Source organism: Pongo abelii, chromosome 22 (assembly GCF_028885655.2).
Source record: "Pongo abelii isolate AG06213 chromosome 22, NHGRI_mPonAbe1-v2.0_pri, whole genome shotgun sequence".
NCBI lineage: Eukaryota > Metazoa > Chordata > Mammalia > Primates > Hominidae > Pongo > Pongo abelii.
The window spans coordinates 14,636,378-14,651,428 of NC_072007.2; positions in this window are offsets into that span (position 1 = coordinate 14,636,378).

Genomic DNA, 15,051 nt, shown 5'->3' on the forward strand with positions numbered 1-15,051 from the left:
ATGGAAGGGAATGGTGTGCAGTGAAGAGGAATGAAGTGGAGTGGAATGGCATCGCATGGAAAGGAATGGATTGGAATGGAATGAAATGGAATGGAATTGATAGGAGTGAAATGGAGTAGAGTGGAATGCAGTCGAGTGGTGTGCATGGGAGTAGAATGGAGTGGAGTGGAGTGGAGTGGATTGGAGTTGAATGAAATGGAATGGATTGGAATCAGATGGAGTGGAATAAAGTGGAGTGGAGTGGAATGGAGAGGAATGCAATGGGGTGGAATAGAATGGAATGGATTGAAGTTGATAGGATTGGATTGGAATGGAATGGCATGGAGTTGAGAGGAATGGAATGGAGAGAATATTAATGAAGTGCAACGGAATGCAGTGGAAATAAATGGAATGGAGTTGAGTTGAGTGGAGCGGAATTGAATGAAGTGGAGTGGAATGTATTGGTATGTAATGGAGTGGAGTGCAGTTCAATGGAATGGAAGGGATTTGAGTCAAATTTAGTGGACTGGAATGCAGTGGAATGCAGTGGAATTGATTGGAATGGAGTGGAGGGGAATGGAGTGGAATGGAATGGAATGGAATAGAGTGGAATGGATTGGAGAGTAGTGGTGAGGAGTGGAGTGGATTGGAATGGAATTCAGTGGAAATAAATGGAAAGGAGTGGATTGGAATGTAGTGGAGGGGAATGGAGTGGAATGGAATGGAATGGAATAGAGTGGAATGGATTGGAGAGTAGTGGTGAGGAGTGGAGTGGATTGGAATGGAATTCAGTGGAAATAAATGGAAAGGAGTGGATTGGAATGAGTGGAATGGAACGGAATGGAGTAGACTGGAATGGATTGGAGTGGAATGGAATGGAATGGAGTAGAATGGAATGGATTGGAGTAGAGTGGAGTGGACTGAAGTGGAGGGGAATGGAATGGAGTAGAAATAAACGGAATGGAGTGGAGTGGAATGGAGTGGATTGGAACGAAATGAAGAAGAGTGGAATGGATTAGAGTGGGGTGGAGTGGGCTGGAGTCGAAAGGAGTGGAGTGGAATGGAATGGAAAAGAATGGAGTGGAATGGAATGATGTGGAATGGAATGGAAAGGAATGCAGTGGAATGGAATGGAGTGCAATGGAATGGAATGGATTGGAGAGGAGTGGAATGGAATGGACTGGAGTATAATGGAAAGGAATGGGATGGAAGGTAGTGGATTGGAGTGGAATGGAGTGGTGAGTAGTAGAATGGAGTTGAGTGGAGTGTAATGGAGTGTAATGGAATGGAATGGAATTAAATGGAGTGAGGTGGAGTGGAGTGGAATGGATTGCATTGGCATTGAATGGAATGGAGAGGATAAGCGTGGAATGTAGTGGAGTGGATTTGAATGGAGTTGAATGGAATGGAATGGAATGGAGTTGTGTGGAATGGAGTGGAGCTGAATGGAGTAAAGTGTATTGGAAGGGAATGGATAATAAAGGAATTTAACAGAATGGAATGAAATAGAATGGAATGGAATGGAAAAGAAAGGAGTGGAATGGAGTGGAATGGTGTGAAATGGAGTGGAATGGAGTTGCGTGGAGTGGAAGGGAATGGAATGCAGTGGAATGGAATGGAGTGGAGTATAATAGAGTGGAGTGGAGAGCATTGGAGTGGAATGGAATGTGGAGGAGTCGATTGGAGTGGAGTGGAGTGGAAAGAAATGAAATGGAATGGAATGGAGTGTACTGAAATGGAGTGGAGTGGAGTGGAATGTGGAAGAATTCAATGGGGTGGGATGGAATGGAGTGGAGTCTAGTGGAATGGAATTGAGTAAAGTGGAATGGAGTGGAATGGAATGGGGTGGAGTGGAGTGGAGTATAATTGAATGGAATGGAGTGGAATGGAATGGGGTGGAATGGAACGGAGTAGAAATTAGGGTCATGGAGTGGAATGGAGTGGAGTGGAGTGGAATTTAGCACAATGGACAGGAATGGAGTGGAATGCAATGTAATGTATTATAATGGAATGGAATGGAATGGAGTGGAGTTGAATGGACTGGAATGGAGTGCAATGGAATGGACTGGAGTGGAAAGAAATGAAATGGATTGGAATGGAATACAATGGCAGGAATGTAGTGGAGTTGAGTGGAATGGAGTAAGGGGAGTGGAAATTAGTGGAATGGAGTGGAAAGGAATTGAACTGAGTGGATAAGAGTGGAATGGAGTTGAATGGATTGGAATAGAGAGGAGTGGAGTGGATTTGTATGCAGTGGAATGGAGTGGATTGGAATGGAGTGGCGTGGAGTGGAATGGAATGTAGTGGAGTGGAGAGGATTGCTGTATAGTGGAATGGAATGAAACAGAACGGAATGAAATAGAATGGAATGGAGTGGAGTGGTATGGAATGGAGTGGAGTGCAATGGAATGCAGTGGAGTTGAATGGGGTGGAGTGGAATGGAGTGGAGTGGATTGGAATGAAGCGGAGTGGAAGGATTGAGTGGAAAGGATTGGAATGTAATGGAATGAAGTAGAGTGGAGGGGAATGGAGTGGAGTGGAGTGGAATAGAGTGGAATGTAACAGAATGGAATGGAATGGAGTGGAGTGGAGTAGAATGGAGGGGAGACGCGTGGAATCGAGTTCAATGGAATGGAATGGAGTCAAATGGAATGGAGTGGAGTGGGATGCAGTAGAGTGTAATGGAATGGAATGGAGAGGAATGCAATGGAATCGAATTTAGTGGAATTAATCGGGGTGCAGTGGAGTGGAGTGGAATGGAGAGGAGTGGAGTGGAGTGGATTGGAGTGGAGTGAAGTGGAATGGAACGGATTGGAATGGAATGGAATGGATTGGAGTGGAATGGAGTGGAATGGAACGGAATGGAGTGGTGTGGAGTGCAGTGGATTGGAATGGAATGGAGTGGAGTGAAGTGTAATGAAACGGACTGTACTGGAATGGAATGGAGTGGAGTGGAATGGAATGGAATGTATTGGAGTGGAATGGAGTGGATTGGAGTGGAATGGAGTTGAATGGAATGGAATGGAGTCGAGTGGAATGGAGTGGAGTGGAGTGGAATGGAGTTGAATGGAATAGAATGTAGTAGAGTGGAATGGAGAGGAGTGGGATGTAGACGAATAAAATGGAATGGAATGCAAAGGAATGGAATGGAATTGAATGTTAGTTAATAGAACGGAGTGGAGTGGAGTGGAAAGCAGTGGAATGGAATGGAATGAAATGGAATGGAATGGAATGGAATTGATTAGAGTGGAGTGAAATGGAGTAAAGTGGAATGGTGTGGAGTTTAGTGGACTGTAATTGAATGGCATGGAGTGGAATGGAATGGAGTGTAGTGGAGTGGAATGGAATACAATGGAGTGCAGTGGAATGGATCGTAGTGGAGTTGAATGGAATGGAATGGAATGGGGTGGAATTAAATGGAATATAGTGTGGTGGAGTGGAATGGAGTGGAAGGGAATGGAGTGGAGTTGAAAGGATTGGAATCGAATGCAGTGGAATGGAATGGCATGGAGTGGAGTGGAGATGAGTGGACTGAAAGAGAGTGGAATTGAGTTAAATGGAGTGGAATTGATTGGAGTGCAATGAAGTGGAATGGAATGAAAAGGAATGGAAAGGAAGGGAGTTGAATGGAGTGGAATGGATTGGAATGGATTGCCGAGGAGTGGAATGGAATGGAATGGAGTAGAGTGGAGTGGAATGCAGTGTAGTGGAACGGAGTGGAGAGGAGTGGAGTGGAATGGAATGGAATGGACTGGGGTGAAATGGAATGTAGTGTAGCGGAGTGGAGTGGAATGGAGTAGAGTGGACTGAAATGACGTGGAGAGGAAGGAATGGAGTTAAATGGAAAGAATGTAATGGAAGGGAGTGGAATAGAGTGGAATGGAGTGGATAGGAGTGGAATGAAGGGGTGTGAAATGGAATGGAATGGAACGGAGTGAAATGGAGAGGAATGTAGTGGAATGGAATGGAGTGAAACTGAATGGATCAGAGTGGAGTGGAATAGAGTGGAGTGGAATGGAATGGAGTGGAGTGGAATGCATTGGAATGGATTGGAATGCAGTAGAATGGAGTGGAATGGAATGGAATGGAATGGAGCGGAGTGGAATGGATTGGAATATAATGGATTGGAGTGGACTTAAAAGGAGTGATGTGGAATGGAGTGGAGTGGAGTGGACTGTAATGGAATGGCATGGAGTGGAATGGAATGGGGTTTAGTGGAGTGGAATGGAATGCAATGGAGTGGAGTGGAATGGAGCGTACTGGAATTGAATGGAATGCAATGGAATGGAGTGGAATTAAAAGGAATGTTGTGGTGTGGAGTGGAGTGGATTGGAAGGGAATGGAGTGGAGTTGAAAGGATTGGAATCGAATGCAGTGGAATGCAGTGGAATGGAATGGCAAGGAGTGGAGAGGAGTGGACTGGAATTGAGTGGAATCGAGTTAAATGGAATGGAATTGAGTGGAGTGCAATGGAGTGGAATGGAGTGGAATGGAATGGATTGGATGGGAGTGGAATGGAGTGGGATGGATTGTTATGCATTGCCGAGGAGTGGAATGGAATGGAATGGAGTGGAGTGGAGTGGAATGGAGTGTAGTTGAATGGAATGGAGTGGAGTGGAATGGAATGGATCGGAATGGAATGAACTGGAGTGAAAAGGAATGTAGTGGAGTAGAGTGGATTGGAATGGAGTGGAGCGGACTGAAATGAAATGGAGTGGAAGGAGTGGAGTTAAATGGAAAGGAATTTAATGGAAGGGAGTGAAATAGAGTGGAATGGAGTGGACAGGAGTGGAATGAAGGGGTGTGGAATGGAATGGAATGGAACGGAGTGTAGTGGAGTGGAATGGAATTGAATGAAATGGAATGGAGTGGAATGGAATGGAGTGGATTGGGACGGAGTAGAGTGGAATGGAATGGGGTTCAATTTAATGGAATGGATTTGAAGGGAAATGAATGCAGTTGAGTGGAGTGGAATGCAGTGGAGTGGAGTGGAATGGAGGAGAGTGGAATGGAATGGAATCGAAAGGAATGTAAAGGAATGGAATGGACTGGAATGGAATGGAATAGATTGCAGGTAAAGAGTGGGGTAAAAAAGAGTGGAGTGGAGTGCAGGGGAGTGAAATGGAATGGAGTATGGAGGAGTGGAGTGGAATGGAATAGAATGAAATGGAATGGAAAGGAATAGGATGGAGTGGAATGGAGTGAAGTGGTGTGGAATGGAGAAGAGTGGAATGGAATGGAGTGGTTTGGAGTGGACTGGAATAGAATGGAATGGATTGGAGTGGAGTGAATAGGAAAGGAGTGGAATGGAAGGGAAAGGAATTCAACGGAATGGAAATCAACAGAATGGAGTGCAGTGGAGTGGAGTGGAATGGAATGGTGTGGAGTGGAATGTATTGAAATGGAATGGAGTGGAGTGCAGTGGAATGGAATGGATTGGAGTGGAGCAGCGTGGAGTGGAATTGAATGCACTGGCATGGAATGGAATGTAGTGGAATCGAGTTTAGTGGAACGTTGTGGAATCGAATTGAATGGAATGGAATAGAGTGAAATGGACTGGAGTGGACTTCATTGGAGTGGACAGGAGTGGAATGGAGTGTTGTGGAGAGGAATGGAATGAAGTAGAGTGGAGTGGAATGGAATGGAAAGGAAAGGAGTGGAATTGAATGTTGTTGTGTAGTGGAGTGGAATGGAACAGCGTGGAATGGAATGGAATGGAATTTAGTGGAGTGGAATCGAGTGGAGTGGAATTGAATAGAGTAGAGCAGAATGGAGTGCAACGGAAAGGAGTTGAGTGGAGTGGAATGGAGTGGAGTGAAATGGCATGGAGTGGAAGGAAAGGAGTGGAATGTAACGGAATGGAATGAAACGGAGTGGAATGGAGGGTAATGGAGTGGAGTAGAATGGAATGGAGTGCAGTGGAGTGGAATGGGATGAAATTGAACGGATAGGAATGGAGTGGAATGGAGTGGAGTGGATTGTAACTGATTTGAATGGAATGGAAAAGAGTGGAGTGGAATGGAGTGAATTGGAATGGAATACAGTGGAATGGAGTGGAGTGGATTGGAGTGGAGTGAAGTGGAAGAGAATGGAATGGAGAGGAATGGAATGGAATGGAGTGGAAAGGAGTGGAGTGCAGTTGAATGCAATGGAATGGAGTGGAGTGGAATGACGAGGAATGGAATGCAATGGTAAGAAGTGGAGTGGTGTGGACTGTAGTTGAGTGCAGTAGAATGGAAAGGAATGGAATTAAGTGGAGCGGAACGGAGTAGAGTGCAGTTTAATGGAATATAGTGGAGTGGAGTGTATTGGAATGGAGTGGAGTGCAATGAAATGGAATGGAACTGAGTGGAGTGTAGTGGAATGGAGTGGATTAGAGTGCAATGAATTTGAGTGAAATGGAATGGAATGGAATGGAATGGAGTGTAATGGAGTGGAGTGGAACGGAGTAGAGAGGAATGGAATGGAATGGAATGGATTGGAGTAGAATGGAAGGGAGCGGAATGGATTGGAGTGGAGTGCAGGGCATTTGAATGGAATGGAGTGGAGTTTAGTGGAGTGCAGAGGAAAGAAATGGAATGGAATTGAATGGGATGGAGTGGAATGAAATGGACTGGAATGGAGAAGACTTGAATGGAATGGAGTGGAGTGGAAGAGAGTGGAATGGATTGGAATCGGGTGAGTGAAATGGAGTGGAGTGGGGTGGAATGGTATAGAATGGAATGAAGGGGAAATAAATTGATTGGAATGGAGTGTAGTGGAGTGGATTGGGGTGGAACCCAGTGGAGTGGAAAGGAATGGAATGGAATGGAGTGGAGTGCAGTGGAAAGGAAAGGAATGCTGTGGAGTGGAGAGGAGTGGAATGGACCGGAATGCAGTGAAATGGAGTAGAATGGAATATAGTAGAATGGACTGGAATGGAATGGAATGGAGTAGATTGGAATGGATTGTAATGGAGTGGAGAATACTGGATTGGACTTTAGTGGAATGGAGTGGAGTGGAGTAGAATCGAATGGAGTGGAGAGGAGTGGAATGGAATGGAATGGAGTAGATTGGAATGGATTGTAATGGAGTGCAGTGTACTGGATTGGAATATAGTGGAATGGAGTGGAGTGGAATGGAATGGAGTGGAGAGGAGTGTATTGCAATGGAATGGAGTGGAATGGAATAGAAAGGAATGAATGGAAAGGAGTGGAGTGGAATGGAAAGGACTGCAGTGTACTGGAATGGAGTGGAATGGAATGGAGTGGTTTGGAATGGAGTGCAGTGCATTGGAATGGAATGGAATGGATTGGAGTGTAAAGGAATGAAATGGATTGGCATGGAACAGAATGGAGAGGAATGGAGAAAAGTGGAATGGAGAGGAGAGAAGTGGAGTGGAGAGGAAAGGAGTTGAGAGGGCTAGAATGGAGTGTAATGGAATGGAATGGAGTTGAATTTAATGGAATGTAATGAAATGGAGTGTAGTGGAGTGGAATAGAAAGGAGTGGAGTGGAATGGACTGGAGTGGAAAGGAATGGAATTCATTGGAGTGCAGTGGAGTGGAGCAGAATGGAATGGAGTGGAGTAGAGTGGATTGCAGTGGAGTGCTTTGGAATGGAATGGATTGAAATGGAGTGGACTTGATTGGAATGGAGTGGAGGGATATGGAATGGATTGGAGTACATTGAAGTGTAGTGGAGTGGAGTGGATTACTGTGGAATGGACTGGAATGGAGTGAAGTGGAATGGAATGGAGTATAATGGAATATAATGGAATGGAATCGAGGGCAGTGGAGTGGAATTGATTGGACCAGAATAGAATGGATTGGAGTGGAAAGGAATGGAATGTAATGGATTGGAGTATTGTGGAATGCAGAGGATTGGAGTGGAGTGGAATGGAGTGGAGTGGAGTGAAATGGAATGGAATGGAATGGAATGGAATGGAATGGAATGCAATGAAATGGAATGGAGTAGAGTGGAATGTAGTGGAGTGGAATGCAGTGGAGAGGAATGGAGAAGAGTGGAGTGCATTGGATTGGAAATGAATGGAGTGGAGTTTAGGGGATTGTAGTTGAGTGGAGTGTAATGAAATGGAATGGAATAGAATCAATTGCACTGGAAAGGAGTGGTGTCAAGTGGAATGCAGAAAAATGGAATGGAGTGAAATGACATGGAATACAGTGGAGTGGAGTGGAGTGGAGAAGAATGGAATGTAGTAGAGTGGAATGGATTGCAGTGGAATGGAATGGAGTGGAGTGGAGCGGAATATAGTGGAATGGAGGGGAGTGGAGTGGAATAGAGTGAAAAGGTGTGGAATGGAGGGGAATGGAATGGAGTGGAATAGAGAAGAATGGAGTGGAATGGAGTGGAGTCGCTTGGGATAGAGTGAAATGGACTGGAATAGAGTGCAATGCAATGGAATGAAATGGAGTTGAGTGGAGACAATGAAGTGGAATGGATTGGAATGGACTGCAGTGGAGGGGAATGGAAAGGAGTGGATTAGAATGGATTGGAATCGAATGGATGGTGTGCAGTGGAATGGAATGTTATGTAGTGGAGTCGAGTGGAGTGGACTGGAATGGAGTGGAATGCAGTGGAATGGAGTGGAGTGGAATGGAGTGGAGTGGAAAGGAGTAGAATGGAGTGGAATGGAATGGAGTGGAGGGGAGTAGAGTGGAATCGAATGGAATGGAGAGTAGTTGGATGGAGTTTGCTGGAATGGAGGGGAATGGTGTGGAATGTACTGGACAGGAATGGAGTGGAATGGAATGGAATTACAACGGAATTACATTACATTACAATGGATTACAGTGTAATGGAAAGGAGTGGAGTGGAGTAGAGAGGAGTGGAGTGGAGTGAAATGTACTGGAGTGGAGAGGAAAGGAATGGAGTGGAATGGAATGCAATGCAGTGGATTGGAGTGGAAAAGAAAGGAGTGTTATAGAGTGGAATGGAATGGAATGCAATGAAGTGGAATGTTCTGGCGTGGAGTGGAAGGGAATGGAGTGGAATGGAATGGAAAGGAATGGAATATAGTGGAGTGGAACAGAAGTGGGTGGAGTGGAATGGAATGGAGTTGACTGGAGTGGAGTGATGTGGAATGGAGTGGAGTGTGGTGAAATGGAATGGATTGGAGTGGAGTGGAATGGAATGGAATGAAGAGGAATGGAATTGACTGGAATTGAATTGTATGGCATGGAACAGAGAGGAATAGGGTGGAATGTAGTGTAAAGGATTGGAACGGAATGGAATGGAGTGGAGTGGAGTGGAATGGAGTGGAATGGATTGGAATGGAGTGGATTGGAATGGAATGGGTTAGAGTGGAGTGGAATGCATTGGAATGTAGTGGATTGGAGAGGTATGGGTTAGGGTGGAGTGGAAGGCATTGGAATGGAATGGAGTAGAGTGCTGTGGAATGGAATGGAATGAAGTGCAACAAAGTGGATGGGACTGGAATGCAGTGGAATGGAGTGGATTGGAGTGGATTGGAGTGGAATGTAACGGAGTTGAGTGGAGTGGAGTGTAACAGAATGGAATTGAGTGGAGTGGAATTCATTGGACTGGAATGGAGTGGAATGGAGGGGAATGGGTTTGAATGGACTGGAGTGAAGTGGAATGGACTGTAATGTAATGGCATGGAGCAGAATGGAATAGAATGGAGAGGAGTGGAGTGGAGTGGTTTGGAATGGAATGGAATGGAATGGAAAGCAGAGGAGAGGGGTGGAGTTGAATGGAGGGGAATGGAATGTAAAGGATTGGAGTGGAGTGGAGTGGACTATAATGCAGTGGAATGAAGTTGAATGGAGTGGATTGGAATGGAGTGGAATGGAATGGAGTGGAATGGAATGGAGTGGAATGGAGGGGAATGGAATGGAATACAGTGGAGTGGAATGGAATGGAGTGGAGTAGAATGGAAAGGACTGGAATGGTATTCAACGGAATTTAGTGGGGTGGAATGTAGGGGTGTGGAGTGGAATGGAATGGAGTTGAGTGGAATGGAGTGGAGTGGAATGGAGTGGAGTGGGGTGAAATGGAATGGACAGCAGTAGCATGGAATGAAATGGAATTTAGTGGAATTGAATGAAATGGAATGGATTGGAAGGGAATGGAGTAGTGTGGAATGGAGTGGAATGGAATGGAGTGGAGTGTACTGGATTGGAATGGAATGGAATTGAGTAGAATGAAATGGCGTGGAGTGGAATGGACTTAGTAGAGTCGAGTGGAAAGGAGTTGAACGGAATGATATGAAATGGAAATTAGTAGATTGGAATGGAATGGAGTGAAGTGGAGTGGAATGGATTGGTACGGGGCGGAGTGGAGTGGAGTGGAATAGAGTGGAATGTAATTGAATGGAATGGAATGGAATGGAATTGAATGATGAAATGAAATGTAAGCTAAGCTTGTGTCTCTGCACACCAGGCTGGGTGACAGAGTGAGATACTCTCGAAAGAAAGGAATGGAATCGAAAGGAGTGGAATGGAATGGAGTGGAGTAGAAAGGACAGGAGTGGAGTGGAGTGCAGTGGAGGGTAATGGAATGGAGAAGAATGGAGAGGAGTGGAGTGGAATGGAATTTAAAGAATGGAATGGAGAGTGGTGGAATGGAGTGGAGTGGGTGGAATCGTTTGGAATGAATTGGAATGGAGTGGAGTGGAATAGAATGGGATGGAATGGAGTAACGTGGAATGGAGTGGAGTGGAGGGGAATGGAGTGGAATGGAATCGAGTGGAACCGATTGGAGTGGAGTGGAGTAGAGTGGAGTGGAATGGATTGGAGTGGAGTGGAATGGACTGGATTGAAGAGGAAAGGAATGGAGTTGACTGGAATGGAGTGAAGTGGAATGGAGTGAAGTAGCAGGGAATTTAGGGGAATGGCACGGAATGTATGGGAATAGAATGGATTGAAGTGGAATGGAGTTGAGTGGAATGGAGGGGAGTGGACTAGAGTGGAGTGGAATGCAATGGCATGGAATGAAATGGAATGCAATGGAATGGTGTGGAGTGGAATGTAGTGGAGTGGAGTGGAATGGAGTTGAATGGAAGGGAATGTAATGGAGTGTACTGGAATGGAAGGGAGTGGAACGGAATGGTTTGGAATGGAATACAGTGGAGTGGAGTTTATGGAGTGGATTGGAATGCAATGTAGTCGAGTGGAGGGGAATGGAATGGGATGGCATAGAAAGCACTGGAATGGAAAAGAGTGGAATGGAATGGAGTGGAGTGGAGTGCATTGGAGTGGAATGGAATGGAGTGGAGTGGAGTGGAGTGGAATTGAGTGGAGTGGAATGAAATGGATTGGAATGGAATGGATTGGAGTGAAATGGAGTGGAATGGAGTGGAATGGAGAGTAGTGGAAAGCGGTTTAATGGAATGGAGTGTAGTGGAGTGGAGTGAAGTGGAAAGGAATGGAAGGCAGTAAAGTGGAATTGAGTGGAGTGGATTGGAGTGGATTGTAATGGAATGGAAGGATTGGAGTGGAATGGAGTGGAATGGAATGGAGTGAAATGGATTGGAATGGAGGTAAATGGAGTGAAATGGAGTGGAATGGAGTGTAGTGGACTGGAATGCATTTGAATGGATTGGATTGGAGTGGAGTGAAGTGGAATGTACTGGAGTGGAAGGGACTGGAATGGAATGAACTGAAATGAACTGGAGTGGATTGGAATTCAATGGAATGGCATGGAATGGTGTGGAATGGAGAGGAAAGGAGTGGAAAGGAACAGAGTGGAATGGGGTGGAGTGGAGTGGAATACAGTGGAATGGATTGGAATGGAGTGGAGTGAAGTGGAATGGAATGGAGCGGAGTGCAGGGGAATGGAATGGAATACATTGGAGCAGAGTGGAGTGGACACGAATGCAGTGAAATGGAGTGGAATGGATTGGAATGGAGTGGAGTGGAATGGAGTGGAGTAGAGTGGTAAGGAATGGAATGGAGTGGAGTAGAATGGAATGGAATGGAGTGGAGTGGAGTGGACTGGAGTGTAGTGGATTGGAATGGAGTGTAGTGGGGTGGAATGGAATAGAGTGGAGCAGAATGGATTGGAATGGAATGGAGTGGAGTGCAGTGGAATGGAATGGAATGGATTGGAGTGGACTGCAGTGGACTCAAATGGAGTGGACTGGAGTGGAGTTTATTGGAGTGGAATGGAATGAAATGGGATGGAGTGATGTGAAGTGGAGTGAAGAGGAATGGAATGGAGTGTAATGGAATGGAGTGGAGTGCAGTGGAATGGAGTGGAATGAATTGGACTGGAGTCGAATGAAATGGAATGCAATGGAATGCATTGGAGTGGAGGGGACTGGAATAGAGTGGAATGGTGTGGAATGTATTGGAGTGGAATGGAGTGGAATGGAATAGAATGGAATGGATTAGGGAGGAATGGAATTGAGTCATGTGGAGTGGAATGGAGTTGAGTGGATTGGAGGGGAATGGAGTGGAGGAGAGTGCAGGGGAATGCAATGGAGTGGATTGCAGTGCAATGGAGTGGAACGGAGTGGAATGAAGTGGAGTGGAGGGGAGTGGAGTTTAATGGAATGGAATGGAGTGAAATGGAGTACAGTGGAGTGCAGTGGATTGCAGTGGAATGGAATGTAAAGTAATGTAGAGGAGTGGAATTCAATGAATTGGAGTGGAATGGAATAGAATGGAATGGAGTTGCGTGAAGTGGAGTGGAGTGAAATGGAGTGGAGTGGACTGGAATGCAGTGGAGTGGAATGGAATCGAGTGGAAAGGAATCGAATGGAATGGAGTGATTTGGAGTGGAATGGAGTGGAGTGGAGTGGAATGTAGTGGATTGGAATGGAAAGGAAGACAATGGGGTGGATAGAAGTTGAATGTAGTTGAGCGGATTGGAATGGAGTTGAATGGAATGGAATGGAATTAAGTGGAGTGGGAATGAGTGGATTGGAGTAGAATGCAGTGGAGTGAAGTGGAATGAAATGCAATGGAATGGAATGAAATGAAATGGGGTGGAGTGGAATTTAATGGAATGCAGAGGAATGGAGTTGAAGGGAATGGACTGAATTGCGGTAGAATGTAATGGAATGGTGTGGAGTGGAATGCAATGGCATGGAATGGAGTGGAGTGGAGTGCAGTGGAGTGGAATGGACTGGAAGGAGTGGAAGAGAATGGAATGGAGTGGAATGAAATGGAATGGATTGGAGGGCAATGGAATGGCATGGGGTGGAATGGAGTGGAGTTGAATGGATTGGAGTGGAGTGCATTGTAGTGGAATGGACTGGAGTGTAGTGTAGTGGAGTGGAGCGGAATGAAATGGATTGGAATGGGATGGATTGGAGGGGAATGTAGTGGAGTGGAGTTGAATGGAGAGGAATGGAATGGGGTGGAATGGAATGAAGTGAAGTGGATTGGAGAGGAGTGGAGAGGAATGGAATTGAGTTGAGGGGACTGGAGTGAAATGTAACGGAGTGGAGTGGAGTGTAATAGAATGGAATGGACTGGAATGGAGTGGAACGGAATGGAGTGTAATGGAGTGTAATGGAGTGGAATGGAATTGAATGGAGTGGAGTGGAGTGGAATGGAGTGTAATGGAATGGAATGGAGTGGACTGGAGTGGAATAGACTGAAAGGAGTGGAATGGAATGGAAACGAGTGGAAAGAAATGGAATGGAATGGAATGGAATGGAGTGGAGTGGAATGGAGTGGAGTGGTTTGAAAGGAGTGGAATGGAATGGAATGGAATGGAATGGAGTGGAATGGAATGGAATGGAATGGAGTGGAGTGGGGTGGAAATGAGTGGAATTGATTGGAATGGAGTGGATTGGAGTGGCATGGAATGGAGTGCAGTGGAACGGATTGGAAAGGAATGGAGTGCAGTGGAATGGAATAGAATGGAGTGGAGTGGAGTGAAGTGGGCTGGAATGCAGTGGAATGAAGTAGAATGGAGTGGAGTGGAATGGAGTGGAAGGAAGTGGAGGAGAGTGGAATGGAATGGAGTGGAGTGGAGTGGAATGGATTGGAGTGGAATGGAGTGGAAGGAAATGGAGGAGAGTGGAATGGAGTGGAGTGGAGTGGAATGGAGTGGAATGGAGTGGAGTGGAGTGCATTTCTTTACCCCGTTCCATTGCATTCCATTCCATCCCATTCCATTCTATACTATTTCAATCCACTCCACTGCACTCCACTTCATTCCATTCCATTCCATCCCATTCCATTCGACACCATTCCAATCCACTCCACTGCACTCCACTCCACTCACTTCCATTCTATTCCATTCCATTCCACTCCATTGCTCTCCATTCCTTTCCTTCGACAGCATATCACTGTGTCACCCAGTCTGTAGTGCAGTGGCACAATCTCAATTAACATTACATGTCACTTTCCATTGCATTGCATTCTATTCCATTGCATTCCGTTGCATTCCATTCCATTCCATTAAATTCCATTGCATTATATTCAATTCCATTCCACAGTTTTCCACTCCATTCCACTCCACTCCACTATATTCTATAACATCTGATTCTATTCCCCTCCATTCCGCTCCTCTCCAATCCACTACACTCCACTCAACTCCTTTCCACTCCATCTTATTGCATTCTGCTCCACTCTACTGCACTACACTCCACCACACTTCATTCCACTTCATTCCATTCCATTCCATCCCATTCCATTCCTCTCCATTCCACTCCAATCCACTTCCCTCCACTCCACTCCAGTCCACTCCAATTCATTCCATTCTATTCCATTCCACTGCATTCAGTTTCTTTCCTTTCTTTTGAGAGTATCTCACACTATCACTCAACCTGGAGTGCAGTGGCACAATCTCAGCTTCCATTCGATTCCATTCAATCCCAGTCCACTCCTCTCCTCTCCATTCCACTCCACTCCACACCACTCCACTACACAAAACTCCTTTGCAATCCATGCCACTCCATTCCATTCGACTCCATTCCACTCCACTCCATTCCATTCCATTCCAACCCACTCCACTCTACTCCACTCCATTCAATTCCATTGCATTCCAATCCATTCCATTCCATTCCACTCCATTCCATTACATTCCACTAAAATACACTCCTTTCCATTCCACTACAATCCAATCCATTCCACTCCATTTCACTCCACTCCACTCC